Genomic DNA, 19,568 nt, shown 5'->3' on the forward strand with positions numbered 1-19,568 from the left:
AGTTGTGCTATTTAAGCAGCGCATCGATGCGGCCGAGAAGGAAGCATCAGCGACAATCGATTGCAGCATCTAACGACAGGGTTAGTTTCAGTCTAGTGGCAGTTGGGTAAATGTCCAATGGGAAGGATAAACTTGGAATACCCTCTTCGAGACGACTTCACTGCTCGCTTGCTACTTCAATAGCAGAACGTCCCCACGGACGCCAGTATCTTCTTCGGGTGTACACTTTTTGAGCTCGCTTCCAGTACCAGGAAAGTAAGAGCTATTGTCACCGCAGCGGCATCCTACCGCATGACGGTTAGAAGACACGGACAGCGTCAACCGGGGCAATCCATTGTATCGAGGAGCTAAGAAACAAGTTGGTGTTTATAGTGCACGCGTGTGTCTGTGTCCACGTGTCTATGTATTCGTGTCTGAGCGCTTTAGCGAGTTAACGTTATAGGATAGCTCTCTGGTCCACTAGCGACGTCAACCGGTGAGTCCGCCGTGTGAGAAACGGATTCACCCGTGACGTATGTCTCCTGCGACGGACACTATGTCGCTGGTTGAACGTCGGCTGACCACCAGGCCACTGTCCACCGTTCGAGTGTAGGCACTCAAGCAAACGGTGAGCGCTGAAGACGAAAGCGACTTTAAAGCCCCCGTTGCGTCGCTTCTTTCTTCAATATCCACACAGTCTTGCTCTTCTAGCTGGCCTGAGCGGCCCCGTTCCTTGGCACAGTCTATTTGAATAGGAAGGGAAAAAAGTAGTTTTATTGCCATATCTAACGCTGTTCAACCGGAGATGGGATACGTGGACGACTACAGAGTTGCTTGGTTGGCAAACAGGCAGGTAATTCAGCGTAGCTCTAAGTCCTTTTCCTCCCGAGAGTGTAAAAGGGCTAGCTCAGCTGAATGCGTAACCGATAAACGTGCTGCATTCAAAGGGAAAGAAGGTAGGGCAGGCCAGGGAGCAACTGGGTAAGCGGGCGAGCAGAAAAGCGGCAGAGAAGAATGGCTAAAGACGAAGTAACGACAGCACATATAAAATACGCTTACTGCACGTATCGATGTACATCGAGGAAGGAGCGATGGAACGTAGCTTACAATTGTGTTCGAGTAGCACTTGAGGTTTTCTTTTTTAATCGGCAGAAAACAAAAACACAGATTAGGTCATAAGGATATTATGACGAGATCCGTACGCGGGTCGGCAGCTTTACATGGTCTGTCAATTAATCTTCATGTTATGTTTACTGGTTGTATATTTTCGTTATGGCACACCTGAAAATCGTATATGCTGTCTTACGCGAAATATCTAGGTGCGTTTTTTAGGTACTTGGTGTGATCAAAGCCATGATGGAAGCCTGAATAATGGTATTTCTTTGCTGTCAACTACAAATGTTCAGTCAGCACTGCGCTAATGCATGAGGATATGGCTGCCTTTGAAGACTATTCAATCCGACAATTTGGACCCAATTAAAGTTAATAAATCTTACGTTGATCTTTACTTATGGCAATAAAACATTAACCCTAACCGAGCGCTTGCATCGTAACTGAAAAAAATTTGCTATATTTAACGCAGAAATTTTCAACGCACGCGAACATGTGGCAAGCTTTTTCTGCTAGTTCCCCTGGCTTAACTTCGTGTGGTATTCCCACACTTTGACCAGTCGGTGAGAACGTTCTAAGGTAACACTTGAAGCCGTGGCTGTAACAGTGAGGATGCGCGGCGAAAACGAATAAAGCTTGAAACGAATGGACGTAAATGACAATCCAGGAAGAAGCGCTCGCTACAAACGCAAGATGACTGACTGAGAAATTCGGTCTGTATATACCATGACACGCACAGTCGTGATGATCCGTTAGCACAGTCTGCCCCCATCGTGACATTAGAAGGAGGCGCAATCATCTCTGTCGTTCGTTTGTTTCCCGATGGACCTTTGTTGTTGTCAACTAATGTGTGCTTAGGCATGTGGGAACAATAAACTGGTCGACCCCTTTAAGCAATATATTGCAACGTAGAGCTGACAGGCCGTATGATTGTAGATACACATGTAGTAACTATTCTTTTGAGCTTGTTGAATACGAATGGTTGATCTAGATTGTGTTTTTGCGAAAAAAATTAGCTATAATCCGGAATTATAGCGGAGATTAGCACTAATTTCGTTGATGGAAATCTACAATGTATTTTATTTAGACCTACCCTGACTTGTATGCTATCAATTTAGCTGTTTATCTGTTGGATGGCTATATGAGGGACATTATGGCTATATGAGAAAGTGTTGCTTGCCATCTGCCGCGCCTCACAAACAGCCTGGGCTACAAGCACAAAACCCATAGAGAATTTTATGGTATATACAAAAACATTTTTGTTTTATGGTACTCCAAACGCCTTGTCTCATGTCACTTGTCGTATTCAGTGCGTGGCCACGGACAGCGACTTTGAGTGTATTTCAATCACAAGCTTTAAGTGTCTCTTGTTCAGAATTTAACAACAAGCATTGTACTGTAAGAAAGTATAGAACAATTAAATGGGTACAGGTTTCATTGGCGGAAGTCAGTGATTTTTTAACAAAAGCAAATTAAAACTCTTCTTTAACCTATCTATTTACGCTAAAAAAAAAGGCATTATGTAGGGAATGTATGAAAAAGAAGATATAGGATGATACATGAGGGATTTCATATGGGAACTAAAGATCTTAGCAGCACTCTCTCCAGCTTTAAAGGAGCCGACATGGTCGTGCTTCCTCACCTTATCGATGATCGCATGCATAATACAAGTCTATAATAGTCCATATGAGGGGTTCTTGCAGTGATAGCACAATATGACAGGTACATGCCTGTCGGACATAACTAGACTATACAAGGCCGAATATTTAGACAAGCTGTCCAGGCATTTTTCGCCAACTGCATGGATTCATTGGTCAAAATACTCAAGGGTATCTCGAATTGGAATTAACAGTTGACCTGAAGAGTTATCTCATACCACAGCATTTACTTTCACCAAAAACATCGTTGTCTTTAAATATCTCGGCTATTTGAATGTTATAGACAGCCCTACCACATCGTATTGCCATTCACTGCAACTACTGACGACTGGCAATCATCGGACCGACCTAACTATTGTTGACTAACGAAAGCATTATGCGTAGACCTTAATCAGACATAAATGTTTTTAATTTTATACCGGTTTGATGCTATCGTCGCATCGCATAGCAACGACAACATATTGCATACCGGATGTCTGTTAACCTGTAATCTAACCGTGAAAAAACTGAGTACCATGGTATCCTCATTTCGGAGCCACGGCCAAGAGTAGCCAACCCACTATCCATTTCAACGTTCATCTTTTGTTTGGTTTTCTTTTTATGTTCGTTTAGGCTACCCAGTGCTCATTCTACAAGAAGCCGCGCGACGCTCCAAGCCCCTAAGTGCAATTGCTTGTATACACGTGTTGTTTTCTTGTGTTGCGACTAAATGACCTTTTGTGTCATCGTGCTCAGAAGAAAGTCAAGAACACTTACGGCTGTCTCCTTAATTGAAGCAGTCTCTTCGCCATTTAAAGGAAAAGAAATAGCGACAGGAAAAGTGTGATAAGGGTTTCTTGTGGCTTGTAGTCGATGCTTTGTTGTAAATATGGGTAAGTGGGACGCGGTCTCCCAATGTCTATGTACGTGCACTTCACACATATCTTGTAGTTCTGAGGCACCGCCGTCACCAGCCATCAAAGTTCAGATACATCGAAGAGCTGACACAAACGAAAAAGTGATATAACGAAAAAGTAATTGATAAAACGTTGCGGATGAGCAGGCGCACCTAACGATAATTCCAGTCTCGAATCAAACTCTTCTGGGATTGATCAATAACCGATGGACGCACTTTGCTTCTCCGCTTTGTATTGATATTACTATTATTATGAAAGTACAAACTGATCATGGCGGGAACAGCAGGTTCGTTTTCGCTGTACAGAGAGAGATCAGCTGCTGTTCAATGAACTGGCGCTGGACGAACACAATAGTAAAGCAAGGAAACGAAGGTTTCGGTCTGTGGCCGGTAATTTAAGGCTTTCAGCGACTTCGCGCGAAAAATCTGCCTAATCCAAAGCGGACAGTTCACAGTAGCTATCAAATTGGGAATGCTCGAAGATCAATAAGAACAGCACAAATGCCCTTTTTTAGAAATTTGATTCAGTAATTAGCTTCTGTCTCCGAGTCAAGCAACTTTTTTTATAAGCTTTTGTTGAATTGTTTAATTCTTAATCCTGCTAGCCCACTGTCTGCCTAAAAGTTAGTAATGAATAGTTCGGTGGCTTTTGACAAAATTTTCTACAGTGCTACACGGTGCATCCCAATATCGCCTCATTCATTCATGGCCGCTCTTATAAGTTACTCACGATTTACTTGTAAGAGGGTCAGCATTGAAAATGATTCCCGAGCAGTTCGCGATTGAAAAAAATGGCAAGAATGTAACTGGCAGTGGGTGCAAAAGACTTTATACGTTCTCACTTGAAACGCAGCTCATGTACAAAAGAGCTCTATAAGCACCGCCGAATAGACGATGTACAAATATCCTATGGCTTAATATAGCTTCGAGTCTCTAGTATTTACATCATACAGATATTAAATATTTCATACATTTTTTACATCGCTAAATATACATGAATTCCTCAGTCCTGGCAGGATACTATCAATTAGCAACGTCATCATAGCAAAAGTCTTCTTTCTTCGAAACAAGTGTGTTCGATTACTATAAAAATTCAACTTTTATTCCAGTCAGCCCTATAGTCACGTTTTTAAAATACCGTAACAGCGCAGAACATTCTGCATAATTGTTCAGTTGCCTCGGGTAAACGATTATCCAGTTCAGAAGAAAAACCACGTTGATCATCATCTCCAGTTGGCTGCTATTGCTGCCTATTATGAGCAGGTCAACTAATTGCTGTTTGCCCCTTTAGTTTATCATTTTTTCTCATTTCATATTGGGTCTACTAGTCCTCGAGCGATAAAATCGGTTGTAAAGGTAGAGCAATGTGGGATCTCTAGCCTTTGGAAGCTCAGCATTACGAATTCTAGTGCAAAGATCAGAAGTCGATAAAGAAGTGGTTGCATATCTTAAGGCGGTCCACTACAATATGCTAGTTATTTAATAAGGTGTTTTATACCATACGAAGTTCATTGCTCCTTTCAAAGCGCTGTTTACGCGTCAAAAGTACTCAGTATTAGAATAGAAGGAAAAATGGTCCACAGCAGATCGAGAAGTGTCATTTGAAGTCTATCGACAGAAATATATCTGCATAGCACAGCAGATGACAAAGCCTCGCTCTCGAATCAAGAGTCCTGATCACTGGACTGGAGAAGAATAGGCTATGTCGGTGGCGTAAGTCATTGTACTGCATTCTTTATCGCACAGATCCGAAAAGATCACTGATCAAAGGGCCTTACTGCACATACAAGCAAGATCCAATACAATTGCTCAAACGTGTCATTCACACAATGCTAGCCTTTTTCGTCTTCAGAGAAAACGAAGTTAGCTGAAAAAGTTAAGAAGACATGTTTTCTGGAAATTCTTGGAAAAGAAACCGCATAGGGATACTTACATCTGGGTCAGATAATGAGACGAGCCCATCCTGACTGGAATTGTATAATTTGACAAAAACCATTGCTAACTGTTGTCATATGACATAAACAATTTACTTTGATCTTCGGTCCAATAAAAGAGTTCACTAAGTAATGATTGAAACATTTTGTAAACGGTTAGTTTTGCCTTAGCTTAGTACTAATTGTATTCATGCCGTACATGGTTCATGACGGCAGCGTAGTGCTTCGCCCGATAATCACTGTGTAGTGAAACTATATTTATATTGAATTGGGCTTATTGCAATCCTCATGTTAAAAGACCAACGCTCCCAATGTAGCCGTAAGGGCGCCATGAAAGATGTTGGACGTTCTACTCAGTTTACTTCCGTTCAGCATTTCGGTTTGCTAGATGGTCGTAGCAAACACATAGAATATTCGCACTTTTGTTAGAACTGGTAATTTTCCTTAAATACATTATCATTATCTGTGTGCGGAAACGCATCTATTTAGCAAACTCATGTTAGCTCCCCTTAAAGTACTACTTTAGATAACTAAAAACAAAGAAAAAAGACCTAGAACATTGATAGTATTAGGACGCCCTTTTCTGTGTTTCTTCAGCACCTTTTATGCTCATTCATCGCTAAAATTTAATCTAGGACATGGTCCTTCATTCTGGTCGAACGTGACAGCCTACAACAATTTGTGGCGTAACATCACACTACATCTGTACAAACTTCTCTAGCTAATGCTGATGCACACATTACGAAAATCTGGTAGAGTGTTTAAAATTTTGTACCTGTAAACGTGGGACCATAGTGAAGCGTAGACTGCCTTCTATGCTAATATTCAGCCACTGTTTGAGACCTATTTTTACGAAATGGCCAATGTCCCCAGGCGTTTTTGGAGTCTGTAGCCAACGATCTTCTCGCATTTTTCCACTGAATATAAGAGATATTTTTCAGAGCTTACAAGTGCCATCGAAGTGTTTTAGTGAGCGGCCGGCAGCACCTTCTAGTGTTAAAATGTGGTATTAAAGCATTCAGCTGTAACGGATCGTTTCCTCTTATCTGTCTCAGCCTTCGCCAGTTTGAAGGTGTGAATCCTAAAATCAACTGGATATTGTCTGCTTATGCAATCATGATCATTCGGTAGTTTTTCTGCAATTTTTTTAGACTAATGATAATACGCTATTCGTGACCAATAGTACTGACTCCTACTCTTCTAGTAACGCTTAGAAAAGACCGGCCAGAAGCGAATCCTATTTCGTTCGGAGACTTTGAGGGCAGCGCAGCTAAAGATCAACCGCCCGTATTTTTAATTCAGCCTACCGTGTCTTTTGAGTGGCGCATCAATGCACCTTGACATAAAAGGGGGCACAAGTGATAATCGCAGCAATGAAAGACCCAGACTGCGTATGCGAAAAGGGTTTGAACCCAAACGGCCATTACTGTTATTATCGAGGTTTGATAGGAGAATGATACTATAAGAAACATAGTGCAAATGTATTAGTAAACTCCTTTTTCCTTATCAAACAGAATTTTTGAGCTATCATGTTCTTTTGCGATACGATCAGCTAATGCCAATCAAAGATGTAGTAAATACGGTTCTACTTTAAACAAAAATAGTGGCAAAAAAAGTAAAAAAACACATAACAGAAAGAACGTATACACTTTATACATTTAAAACCAATGACAATCCGTACGCTCGTCTGTCTAGAAAAATGATTAATAAAGCGCTGAGGTTTTCCAGTCCAAGCAAGATCTCAGATCCGAAACCATGTTGCGATTAAACGAACTTTAAGCGATGTAGAAAATTCTATTTCACGAAGTACCATTTTCTAAGTGGTTGTTTATTGCGTTCGACCGAACATTGTTTACCAGGTAGCTGTTCTGTGGCCACAAAAGGCCTCACAACAATATTAGAAGCTCGTTCTGATAAATCAGGTTTTCGCCACTGAAAAATTACTCTACGATTTGAAATACTAAACTGCCCGAATAGTTGGCTACCAATTCCAATGTTTGCTATAAACATTTAAGATAAAATGGGCAAAGTTTTACCTCGAGGTAAGAATCGCACCTAGCGCTTTACTTTAATTTATTAACAACTAGCGATAAGAAACAGTTAACAAGTAAAATTCTCGTTAGTCCGGCTGCAATATTGGCTTGAATCAAAAACATGCAATACGTTAGACTACCGCAACAGATACTTAACGATCGTAGATGGAGCCGTAAGATAGTTCGGATAATTATCCGGTAGAAATTATTGGATCATAAATAAAAATAGTGCGCCTTCACCATTCTATGACGTCTTATAGATCGATTAGCGACAACTTTTTCGGGGTTTATAAAACAAACAGAACTTAAGTGTTATATTCTAATCAGGTTGAACTTTTTTTCGTTTTTCTTTTTTTTTTTATCTAAATAAAGAAGAACGTAGTTTTAATAACGACTGCCACGCTTATCTTGGCCAAGGGCGGGCTGAAGAATGCTGGCTGCAGAAAACACAGTTTCGATTTCAGAGGCAATCTTGCGGATATTGACAACGGCAAAAAGGTAAAATGACGATGATTCTCATAGTTGAGTCGAATTTTTAGTTCAGAAATTCCGATGTGCGTTGTGGTCAGGGCGCCAGCTCTGGGCTTAGCTGGAGCTGATGGGTCGTAACCGCAGCAGAAGTTAAGAACGTTCATCACGAGATTGTCACAGGCGAAAATACAAAGACCCATCTTTTCATCGATGGACACAGGCCTGTAATTACTTGCCATGTCAGCAGACTTTCGCCTTTGTTAGGAAACATTCGAATACCAAACGACAAATATTCCCGGCTGGTCCAAGGCATATTTCTGAAGAATGAGAAAATATGACGGAGATGCAACAACCGCTCAACAAAGAACATCATCTTCTTCCATGAATTTAGTAATCGTAAGAAAGAGGTAGTCGGCGACGCCGCATTGCTTCACGTGGCACCCTTCGCTAATAGGGATAGGACTAAAATCATTCGTATCAGCTTGCAAACTACCAACATGTCCTCATTTGTATGACACATTTCATCAGGGCGCCAGCACTCTTTTGCGTACGCTGACCACTTTTGAGCAATTGTATGTTTTCTGAACTTTTAGTTTAAAACAAATACAATATGGAATAGTTCACTTTTATAGCATAAACGTGAAGTAAAACAACATGCGAGCTGAAAAAAGAGGAAACAAAGGTATAGAAGCTAATCTCTCTTTGTTGCAACTAAGGAATGACGCACGTAATCTGCTAAGAAGAAGTAAAAAAAAAAAAAAAACTATACAATGAATTATCTCATACGACTCAAAACACACCCATGTAAAGGTTGCGTATTCGCCTGAGGTGCTAATGGCCGCTTTGCCGTTCACGTTGTCTCCCTGATGTCGAATCAGTGGGTAAAGTGTAGCTTGCCTGCTAAACTTGCTGAACTCGTGGAGGTCTAGGTTCGAATACGACTGCGGACACGGTCGTCACGTGGTAGGTGTTAGCCGTCTGGTAGCCGGACGTAAAACTTGGAACATATAGATTCGCGCTGCTAGGCGATCAGTTTGTGTCACAGTGGTAGGACGCATTTACCGGTATGATAAGTCGTACATAGGACACTTTAATTCAGATGCCTAACTTTAACGCAAACCTATTTTCATGATAACTCGCAAGGCTATAGATCAGCTGTTTGGACAGATAAAATATATTGGTATTGCATTTGTTAACAAAGTTAACTCGTTTCCCAACTCTTAGTATTAAAATCGGGTAGAAATCATAAGTAAAACCATGGAACTGTACGAAGCAACATTATAGGCACTTCAGTAGGTACCAAACACAAAATCGCGCATTTGTAATATCCGCATGCATTAGACAGATCAGTCACTTGCTTCTCGAAGACAGTTGTCCAGATAATTAATTTTCTTCAATATCTCATATGATATATTATTCGACAGGATTAAACATAACTGTTTCTGGGCAAGGTCTAGGATCGACTCGAGATGAGGAGTTCATTGGACGGATGGATATTTGCGACGCTGAAATCACTGATTTCTAGTGAAATGCATTATTCCTTAAATTTTATTAAATATTCATAGTTGTCAAGCATTCTATACAGGCCAATCCTGGTCTGCCACATAAGTTCCTTTGGCAAACGAGTGGTCAATCACTGCAGTCAAAGTTACTAATTCGACGGCATGGGGGTATCTCAATAAAGCACTTGGTGCCATTGTCTATAGGGGTCACCATATTGCCATGTCGATATCAACTATCCATAAGTCGGTACTCGTCAATGTCGAAAACTCTGAGAATCGACGAATATAGATGTGGATAATACTACATACGAGTTGATGGACAGAGGCAAGTACGCGAGATTTTATGCAGACCTGGCCCTTTTCTGCTCTGCGGTACTTCGTGACAAGAGCCAATATATAATATTTAAATAACTAACCAGACATATAGAGCTTTTGGTAATTACAATAATCAAGCAGCCAAGCGGATGCTTATATATAATATAGCTTGAACTAGATGAATTAACTTGGATTTGATATAATTTGTTTATAGATCAAAAACAAAACTTCCAAAAAAAAATTTATACTAAATTAACTAACAGCTATAGGAGACACACAGGTGGGTAGGATAACATCACGTAGCACATAAATATTTTGACCTCAGCCTGCTATGTCATAAACACTGATTATAGCTATAGTTTCTCCTCCACTGCAGGTGAATAACTACCTCCTATGCTAGTAATATATCTATCTAAAGCTATGTGTATATTTCTAGATTTTCAGAATTTTGTATTCCATTACCGTCGATCGTCTTTACGGAACTTGCGCACATAAAAGCTAGTTAGAAGCCAAATTCTGCCTGAAAAATAGTGACTCACCTGTCACTTGTACAGGTGGGCACGCTTCGAGAAAAAGATTAGTTTACCCACACGGTGCGGTGTCGTCCACCGGCCATGTTCGCCAATCCCCCCGGGACATCGAAGCAGAACGGTTTGTCCCTGTGTCTAATAGCATGGGCTTCACCATTTTCCCAGCATTGCTAGCAAATACATCCAGCGAACATAGAAATAACAAGGAGAGAAGCTGATTAGGCTTTCTTATGCTTGCTAATTATGTGCCAAGTGAAGTGAAAGGCGAACTCATCTGTCTAATGCCGCTGGCAACAAGGAACCCGGGTACTGCCAAAGCAGACATCAGAGGAAAACGAAAAGGAGTCGAGAAGGCTTTACTTCAGCTAGAGAGCGTGTTTCTAAACGTGTACGTGGATGTCCCTAATTCTCCATGATAATGCAGTGGTAACATGTTTGCCTCCTAAAGTGAGGGACACATGCCGATCTAGGTTCAAAACTTGACGTGAACACGCTTCAATTCATGCTAGAAGCTAGCCATCTGAAGCAATGCTTAGCGGCAGTACAGGACATTAAATTCGACGTTTTTATTCAAGTATGCATGTGTACGTCTGTGTTTGTGTGTGCATTCGATATGGGTGGCGTACGACTCCTATTGTTATGCTCCTCAGTCGATACTGAAGAAGTACACGAATCCCAGTAGTCGTTGCGTTGAGTCAGCTTGCCAGCCGCGATGAGTTTCCATTCCGAGGGAAAAGCGAGCTTCTTCAAAATTTCAATAGTATATAGTAATTGCAGTTAGAGGTAGCATTTTTCAATATTAGCGTTTAAATGTGCATCTATGAATGTGCATGAGCTACTTGAGAATGCTTCTCATGGCTCTTCTGTTTGATTGATGGTCCACATAAGAAGTAAATACGCGTCGTATCTTACTGGCCGTTCATTCTAATATAAATATCAATTTCCGGGGACGTTTATTCTTCTGATTACTTCTTTGAAGCCTTATAGCTGAGGGCTCAAGTTCTGTGCTTGGAGACTTTGGTTAAGTATACTACAAGGCTAAATATACATATAATAAATAAGATTTGGCGAAGTTCTAAGCTTCCGGCGCATCAAGGTATTTCCTCTTCATATTACAACCCACTAAAGCGATGTTTAGTCCTGTATATAAAGTACTTAGGCTTTATGTGCTTAATATCTTTGGCACAAGCCTGGTCGTCTTAATATAAAATTAGTTAGAAAGATTTAGCATAACTGCTATATGTTACTTGCAAAGTAAACAAGTTTTTCAAATTAAAAACGCACTTAAAAAATACATGGTGCTAAACCATACGGCATAGTGAAGGCATCGAAACAAGACGGAGAAACATTATAGCGTAATGCGTCTAAAAGATGAGCACGAGCATTCATGAACGTGCGTCGGTGATTACGGATCGTGCCGTTAAAGCTTAAGTGAATACACATATATGCACGATGAGTATTAAACTGTAAGTGAGGCTACATTCAGTTGTACTTTAACACGCATTGGGCTGGTACGATTTATCACTTGGCTGGGTCCTTACAGTAGTTTTTAAGTAGAATTATCTTTCAGGGTTTATCTTTGAAAGCTTTCATAAACACCTCGTTGTTTACCTTTTCAAAGATCGATTAGGACTTCGATTGAATATACATGAAAGCAGAGGAATAATCCGCAAGCTGCTACTAAAGCAATAGCTTATTGTTAGCAATAGATTTGTTGTTAAACATTTATAATACCGATTTAGATTTTTAAAAAAGTTGAACATCAAACAAGAAATGTTTGCAAACGGCCTTAGCTTGTTTGGGCTATTCGCTCGATTAGCTAGTGGTCGATATAAGTAGTATTACTGATAGCCACCAGCTACGCATGACAACGATTCTGGGTCTCTAGCACTCTCTAGGGAAGAAGGATCTGGCCATAGCGTCTGTTCACTAAGCGTGAGGATCATCAAATGCAGATAGGAACAACATTATATTAAGCACCTCTTGGCATGGCAGGATGATAAAATATGGATTCGTGCTTAGGCGTCTGGGCCGTTTGCCCTCGCTCCTACTATTACGCCTCAGCTTCTTCGCTTGTTGTCTTCTCGGAGGGCAAATCAGCGCGAAGATAGACCCCGTTGCTCATATTGAAACCAAAAATCAGAACAACGAACATCGAGATTTTTCTGAACATCAGATACTCTTACGTACGAGGTCGTGTAACAATTAATGCAAACATGGAGAACTCACCAGCATGAAGCAGCATGGCAGTTTCAGCGGTCTATTTCCTCAATATATCTATTCCCCAAAACGCGTAAGATACGTTGAATTCACTTGGTTACTACTTTTATCTATTTTTAGTTGTTGGCAAATTATCAGATATTGTCAGGATTAATAGTCAGAACAATAAGACAACGTCAATATCTAGCTGAATACATAGAATATCATGCAGCGCAATACTCGTATGCGTAAAACGTTTCGGCTGTAAAATAGTTTATCCCACTGTCCTAAGAGCCTCATACTTCTAACTTCCCCGAGTTACCGAAGAAACTTTAAATGAACAAATGGTTATTATAATTACACAGTATTGTTTTTTATTTGTTGTAAATTGTAATCTTTAGCAATACAAAATAAATTATAAGTAATTCTATTTTTTGATCGACAAGGTACTAAGATAAGTAGTTGTAATTCGGATGTAATCGTCAACCCTAAGTATATTCATTATTATATCACGAAGTGAAATTTTGAGTAATTCCTTAATAAAGTACACAGTGTGATGCGTCTAAATTGAGAATTTTTCTGGTACACTTAAAGCTATATCTCAATAAAAACAGATATTTCAAGGAATTTCTTGTGCATGTATTGAAGTGTCTGTTACTCCTGCTACTTATGCCTATTCAATAAACCCATGACCCACCATGATTAGATCTTTAATTTGAGACCTGGACCACCCACAAGTTATTTTTAAGATATTCTTACTGTAATACACAGGTAATTTTTTAATAGAAGCAGCGCGTTAAGGAATATTGGTAGATGTAAACTTGTGTCATTTATACACGCTACATGTAAAAAAAATTCTGACGGATACATATTTTTGGCCGATAGCAAATCGAAAATACCAAAGGTGCAAGAGCTCGTAACAGCCAAAAGTTTAAAAGGCGCAAAATGATGCGAAAAGCCTCAATTCTACACTAATGGCTGATTGATATTCTCTTGTCTAAAACGACAGTTAATTTTTGTATCAAAAATTGGTTTTTGAATTATTTTAGTAAATTTCCGAGCTTTTCAAATCTAAACGTTATTGAGGATCTGCCAGTCTAGCCCATAAAAAATTCCCAGACCTTTCAGAAACCGCGTGAAGACTGACAAAAACTTAGGTTCTCGATTTTGATAACCTTGCTAAATATATATGTCCCTTACAAAAAAAAATTGGATAATAACTGACCTTCGCTCAAATTTTGAAAACGATGCACTATCGTTTGCAATAACGAGTTTTGCTCTGTTCTAGAAAAAACCGGCTCCCATCTCTGTTGCCAGAAGCACTGGATTAGCGCATGCCCGTTAAAACAGACAGACAACATATTCCCTGATTTGATTGCACTACCCCACTACTATTTAATGATTTTAACTTAAATACATTTAAATAAACCGAAAGTTAGATACAGACAAGTGCAAACCACAAAGAGCGACGCAATGCGTGAGAAAGACACATTTCGCTGAGTGCGGTGCGATAGTAATTATTAACAACGCGCCGACCATCATTTTTTTTCTAACATTGGCCTTTTTAGATTATGACAATGGATTTATGAAAAAGAAAAAAATAATTGAAACAGTCATTAGAGGAGCTGTTGATAAGGTTACCCTGTCGCCATATACGAGTTAATAGGATTTAGCGAGGCTACTCCTAGAAGCCTTTGAAGGCCTTTGGAAAATGCATGCATGCAGGCAGTTGAGAGACAGCTAGGTAACACTGATTACACCCTTAATTTTTGTTTTTCCTGACGTGTAGAATTCTGAAGTGTAGAAGAACTGTAAAGACTTCTAACCTTTTAAATGTTGCGCGCGACCATTTGAAGCTCATGCCTGAATTTAGAAAAGGACTCTAATAAATAATTTCTACCCTAGATACTTGCTCGTATTTTTCATTGCCCTGATATTTAATTCTATTAAACAGCTTTTAACACACCGCTGTATAAAGGCATTAATACATTAAACTAAGAGTATCAGAATGTCTATCAGACTAAAAGTTCCAAATATAAGTGCCAATACACCGACTGTCGAATTCGTTAGCCCCTTGAAGTAATATCCGTAACTTGAAGGCCATCAGCCCACGTCCATATATCTGTCCATTTTCGCCACAATGTTCTGGTGCTGCGATTGATACGAAGGATCTGGCTTTATCTTCTAAGTACGACCCTTTTTTTTGATGGATTCCACTCTCTCATATACCAGACAATAACTATTTAAGCCCACGGTCCTAGAGATTCAAATCTGATTAGGCCCAATTTTGCGGAAAACCTAAACTCAAACATTTTTCTATCTTTACTTTCATCCTGATAGCGTTTCCCCGTATTCTTGCGGTCGTGGTGGCGGTGTCGCCAGTCGTAGTTAATACCAAAATGCACTTTTTTATAGCTACTATTCGCAGACCGCGTTGCTTGCTAGATTCAGCTGCTGCTTGTGTTATGCTTCTGCTGCCGCTGCCGCCGCTGCTGCCTCTGCTATCTGGTCTGCTTGACTGGCGACCTGACCGGTTATGGATGCTCGCGGAAATATATGGATCCCTGCACAAAACGGGAAGACGACGTTCCTCGAGTTGGATAAAAGTAAGGAAGAAGCTAAAAAGGGACTCTGGGAAGAGTGGAAACACCACGCATAGCTTGGTCTGGCTCTGTCTGACTCCGAGCGTGTGGTCTATGAAGCGTGGTTCAGGCCTGGATACCATCGAATAGGGCAAGTCAGCCATCCCACCACCAACGAACGAAGAGGTTATATAAAGGAGGGCGCATAAAGGAAAGAAGAAGAAAAAAGTGAGGGAAACATGACTTAGAAGGAGCTGGGTCAGTCAGGATATGAGCAGACCAAGATGGAGAGGCGGGCTATGAAAAAGATATGAAAGAACGTCCGAAAGATATGGTGGTGACTCCTTGGAAAAAGGAGCGACTGCTCAGCAGCCGTCCTAGTAGCGACAGCAGCAGCAGCACAAACGAGTGCCGGCAGCTCCACTCTACCCGTAGTGGTGGTCTTCATTTGCCCGTCTAGTGCCGGCGTAGCTGCATCGGTCATAGTAATGCTGGCCTCTGTTGCCAGCCGCTCGTTGCGCGCGCTGATGGGATTGCGGCAATCTGAGTTGTTGATGCTCGACATTCAGGCTCCGTGGAAGATTCAGATCTAAACGCTACGAAGTGGTAAAGGCCGACCTACAGGTATTGCTATACCGCTATATGGTACGTTGGAAGTTACCGTGACTACCTATTGCAGAGCTGGTGGCTCGCTATTAGCAGATGAGGCCCGGTAGGCCCCAAGCTGTGCATGGAAAAAGAAGGTCTCAGAAGTCGTGAACGTGACCGATTTGGCCAGATTAGGCCTGAAAAAGACGCGGGTAAGATATCAGGGCAGCGAAAAACCCACCGGAGTGAGGTGGGCCGAGAGGCGACGACGATGTCAACGAACAGCGGTGGCAGTGATCGCTTCTACGGTGCCGTGAAGAAATCGTGCTACGGGTGTGGCCGCACCCCTGTGGCAAGGAGGATTACTTACCATTACATTGCGGTCGTGCGCATCAGCTCATAAGAGGGACATTGCGTTTCCCTCTCCTCCTTTAGACATACAAGTTCTTTCTCAGAGGACGCCTTGACTCGACCGTCGTTAGATACTCTAGCAGAGTATCAACGGGACAAACTTGATGATTTTATTGTGGCGAAGAAAAGATGCTTCAGCAGGCTAAATTCAAAAGATAGCAGCAATCAGATGTCATGCTCTTCAGTAGAAAGTACTCTATAACCAGTTCTTTTTTAACTACGATGATTTAGGAAACTAATAACGATATGATCTCAGATATTGCTCTGAGGCAACACCGAGCTGTCGTATCAAACAGAACTTATTTCAATTATCTCTCTAAATTCACGACTAAATTCTCTACCCAAATTTCAACAGCTTGTCAGATCAAAATATCTCTCTGCAGCTCGAAGCGTTTTCGCTCTGAGGCTTAAAGCATTTTCGCTCTGGCTCATTCCTGTGTCTTTTTAGACACTTTCGCCATCTATTCTTCAGACCTAGTGGCAAGAGATACATATCTAAATGAAGATACGAAAGCATCACCTGAGCCATTGTATGCTAATCCCTTTTTAGGTGCAAATAAATGCCGCCCAAACAGCGTGATGAAAATATAAGTTTACGGTAGGTGACAACTCCTAAAGGGTTTTTTGCTAGATTTTGTAATAAAAAAATTTCCCTTTCGATGATGATCTATGGCCTGGCATTCTGAAACGTCTCAGGGTATAGAGTTTCAGGTATTATAGAAAACACTACTTAAAAAGGTCAGGAATTTGTTGATTGCTGATAAGAATGACCCAACAACCAGGACCAGATCGTCTGCGAGCTATCAGAAACGACAGACAGGTGGATCCTCCACGAACGTGATTAACGAACGCGGTACTACAGCGCATCAAACCGATTGAGAAATAATATTCTTTATCCATTCGTTATGAGCAGTAGGCTTTCTTTACCGATCTCAAGCTTAAAGGATCACAAATTAAGTCAGAAAACCAATTAAACCATATACAAAGCACGCTATTCATGGATAAAAGGTTCTTCTGTATATTTGATGGAACAGAAGGAGAACAATCTATCTTGAGCTTCTCAAATCGCAAGACTGTCGCAACGCTATGTAAGTTAGCTAATCCAGCTGAAAAGCTTTACTAAAGTCAAGTACGTCTCAAACTAATTTTTTTACATGACAATGCGTGTCTACTTACAGTTTTAAGGCTCCAAAAAAACATCCTCCAATTGTGTTGCGCCGTTAGCCCTGATTGATAATAGTAGAAAAAATTTGGCTCTTTTATCAGATTTTCACTATGAGTTTTCGCCCTAAGCCACCCTTAATTGGTACCACAGTAGCCAGCTGACAGTACCACGGGCTGAGAAAGTGGCTACTCAAAGAAACTAAAGTCTTCCAAGAAGATCACTAGAGCATTTTCGCGTACGTCATAAATACTGCTGCCCGCGTCCGTGATAGCCGGCTATAGTTCAATAGACCGAAGTTAGAAAATGAGTACACTTTTCCTGGATAATTCGTCAGTCGAATCGCGTGACGGCTTGCTATGGTTGCGGTTTAAATTGAGGACCGTAATGATTATTCGCCATTCGAATCCTCTTTTCTCGTCAGGACAGGGGTTACTGCTCCCCCTTCGTTGTTTTGTCTTGTTCTTTGTGCTCGTAGCGGTTTTGAAACAGCCTGACGCTTACTCTGTTGCAATGGGCTAGGCCAACGGCATGTTGGCAACTTACCAAAGCGGCAGAGCAGAAGATGGGATCTATTTCCGTCTGCCGGTTTCCTTTGTTATCTACTCTCTATGCCTCGGAGAGTGTGCGGGATTTGCAGGGTAGTTTACCAAATCAAAATTATAGCAAAAAGGCCACTTCACCTTGTGTTTCCTGGGAACGTACTCCAAAAGTTCGCAGTGGTGACAACTCTTTATCGTGATCTCTTGGTCGGTGCATTCAAACGATCTATGGCCAATCTTCCGATATCGTAGGCAGCGTGTTACTGCTACCCACTCACTCACCATGTAAGTAATCCATCTTATGCACAGTTTGTCCTGTAAGAGAGTGTCGTTGGCAGCCGCGTGGTTGTTCGCCAGACTTGGCTTATTCGGAGTACTACCTTTCTAAACCGATCTAGAACCTTTGAGCCGGAAAACGGTTGTCGAAAGTTGAAGAGTAAAAAAAAGACTATTTTAGGTCTAAGACCTGAGAGTTCGATTGCCTGATAAGCAGCAAAGGATCATAGATCACAGCGACTACTACTGCAATTATTGATGTTTTAACACTGTTTTAAAAACCTAAGGCTAACAAAATAATCCAAAAGGTTGTAGATGTATTTTTGCATTTAACGAAAAATATTCAGCGTTTCATGAACAACAAAGTTCGTGGTCACAGAATTTCAATGGCAGAAATAACAGTTAATATACTTCTCAGAAGTTTAGTATGTGCTTCCTATTCCTATATTCTATATATATAAAAAAAAAAAAAAATATATATATATATATATATATATATATATATATATATATATATATCCTATAAAAAATCAGCGATGTGTATTTACTATTTAATAATTGTCTGTTACATGTAATTATTTTTGATCATTGTAAATAGTCTCGTATTCTAAGAGTCGTAGCGGCCTTTTTAGGCCGCTTTTCTCGAAAGCCGCGTTTCAATTACAAAATTAGATTTCTTTGTCCATTTCAAAGCTCATTTTGGCCATCACTACTCCCATTGTTGCTCTTCGACAAGCTTCTTCGTGAAGTTTCTATAATTAGACGGAAAAACAGAGTAATACAGTAACTATTTTTATAGTTACATTAGACATGCGTGTTCCTCTTTTGAACATTCTAAATGTTGTAGTTAGTTCTAGTGAGGAAAAACGAAGCTGCTGTTAATGTTTCGGACTGCATCGATATCGAAGGTATGATAATATACTTAGCGATTCCTTATGTTGTATCGATAGTGTTTCATTTTAATACCAAAAAATGTATTCAGCATGTTCGACAGTAGCCAACAGATTCTATAGCACAGGAGGCGCGGCCTTTTTCGGCTCTGAAATCTCCGATGGGCTACCTTCTTCGTTCCGCCAGTCACCGAGGTGTCACGATACGTATCGGATCACTCTTCACAACGTCACGTTCTATAACTAACCTAGCTTATCTGGGACTTAGAATCGTTGCCGTCATCCAGCGGGGTGGAAAAAAGGCTATTCTGTTTACAAAGGATTAGCAAATGGTTTGTTTTACGACAGGGCAATCTACGACAACAACAACTATCCGCTGATGGCCTTCTCTATTTAGTTCCTGAACACTGTGTGCTTCTGGATATGACAGGTAATGGGATCACGTCGATGAGATGACAACTAAAAGTGGGTCAACGGGTATCTATTTCTTA

The 19,568-nt window shown here is 40.7% G+C and overlaps 1 protein-coding gene across 4 annotated transcripts in view; it reads left to right on the forward strand.

The window, feature by feature from the left end:
• The window catches only part of LOC111248062 (potassium channel subfamily K member 1-like), a 107,752-nt gene that overhangs the window by 53,224 nt on the left and 34,960 nt on the right, over nt 1–19,568 (forward strand). The window contains exon 6 of one of the 4 annotated variants that reach the window (XR_015324617.1): nt 3,360–8,860. The exons of the other annotated variants lie outside the window; for them this stretch is intronic. The gene's annotated coding sequence lies outside the window, so the exon portion shown is untranslated. Of the gene's footprint in view, nt 1–3,359; nt 8,861–19,568 lie in introns of those variants that run through there. 4 annotated transcript variants of the gene reach the window in all.

Source organism: Varroa destructor, unplaced genomic scaffold, assembly GCF_002443255.2.
Source record: "Varroa destructor unplaced genomic scaffold, Vdes_3.0 BEIS01000003.1, whole genome shotgun sequence".
Taxonomy (NCBI): Eukaryota; Metazoa; Arthropoda; class Arachnida; order Mesostigmata; family Varroidae; genus Varroa; species Varroa destructor.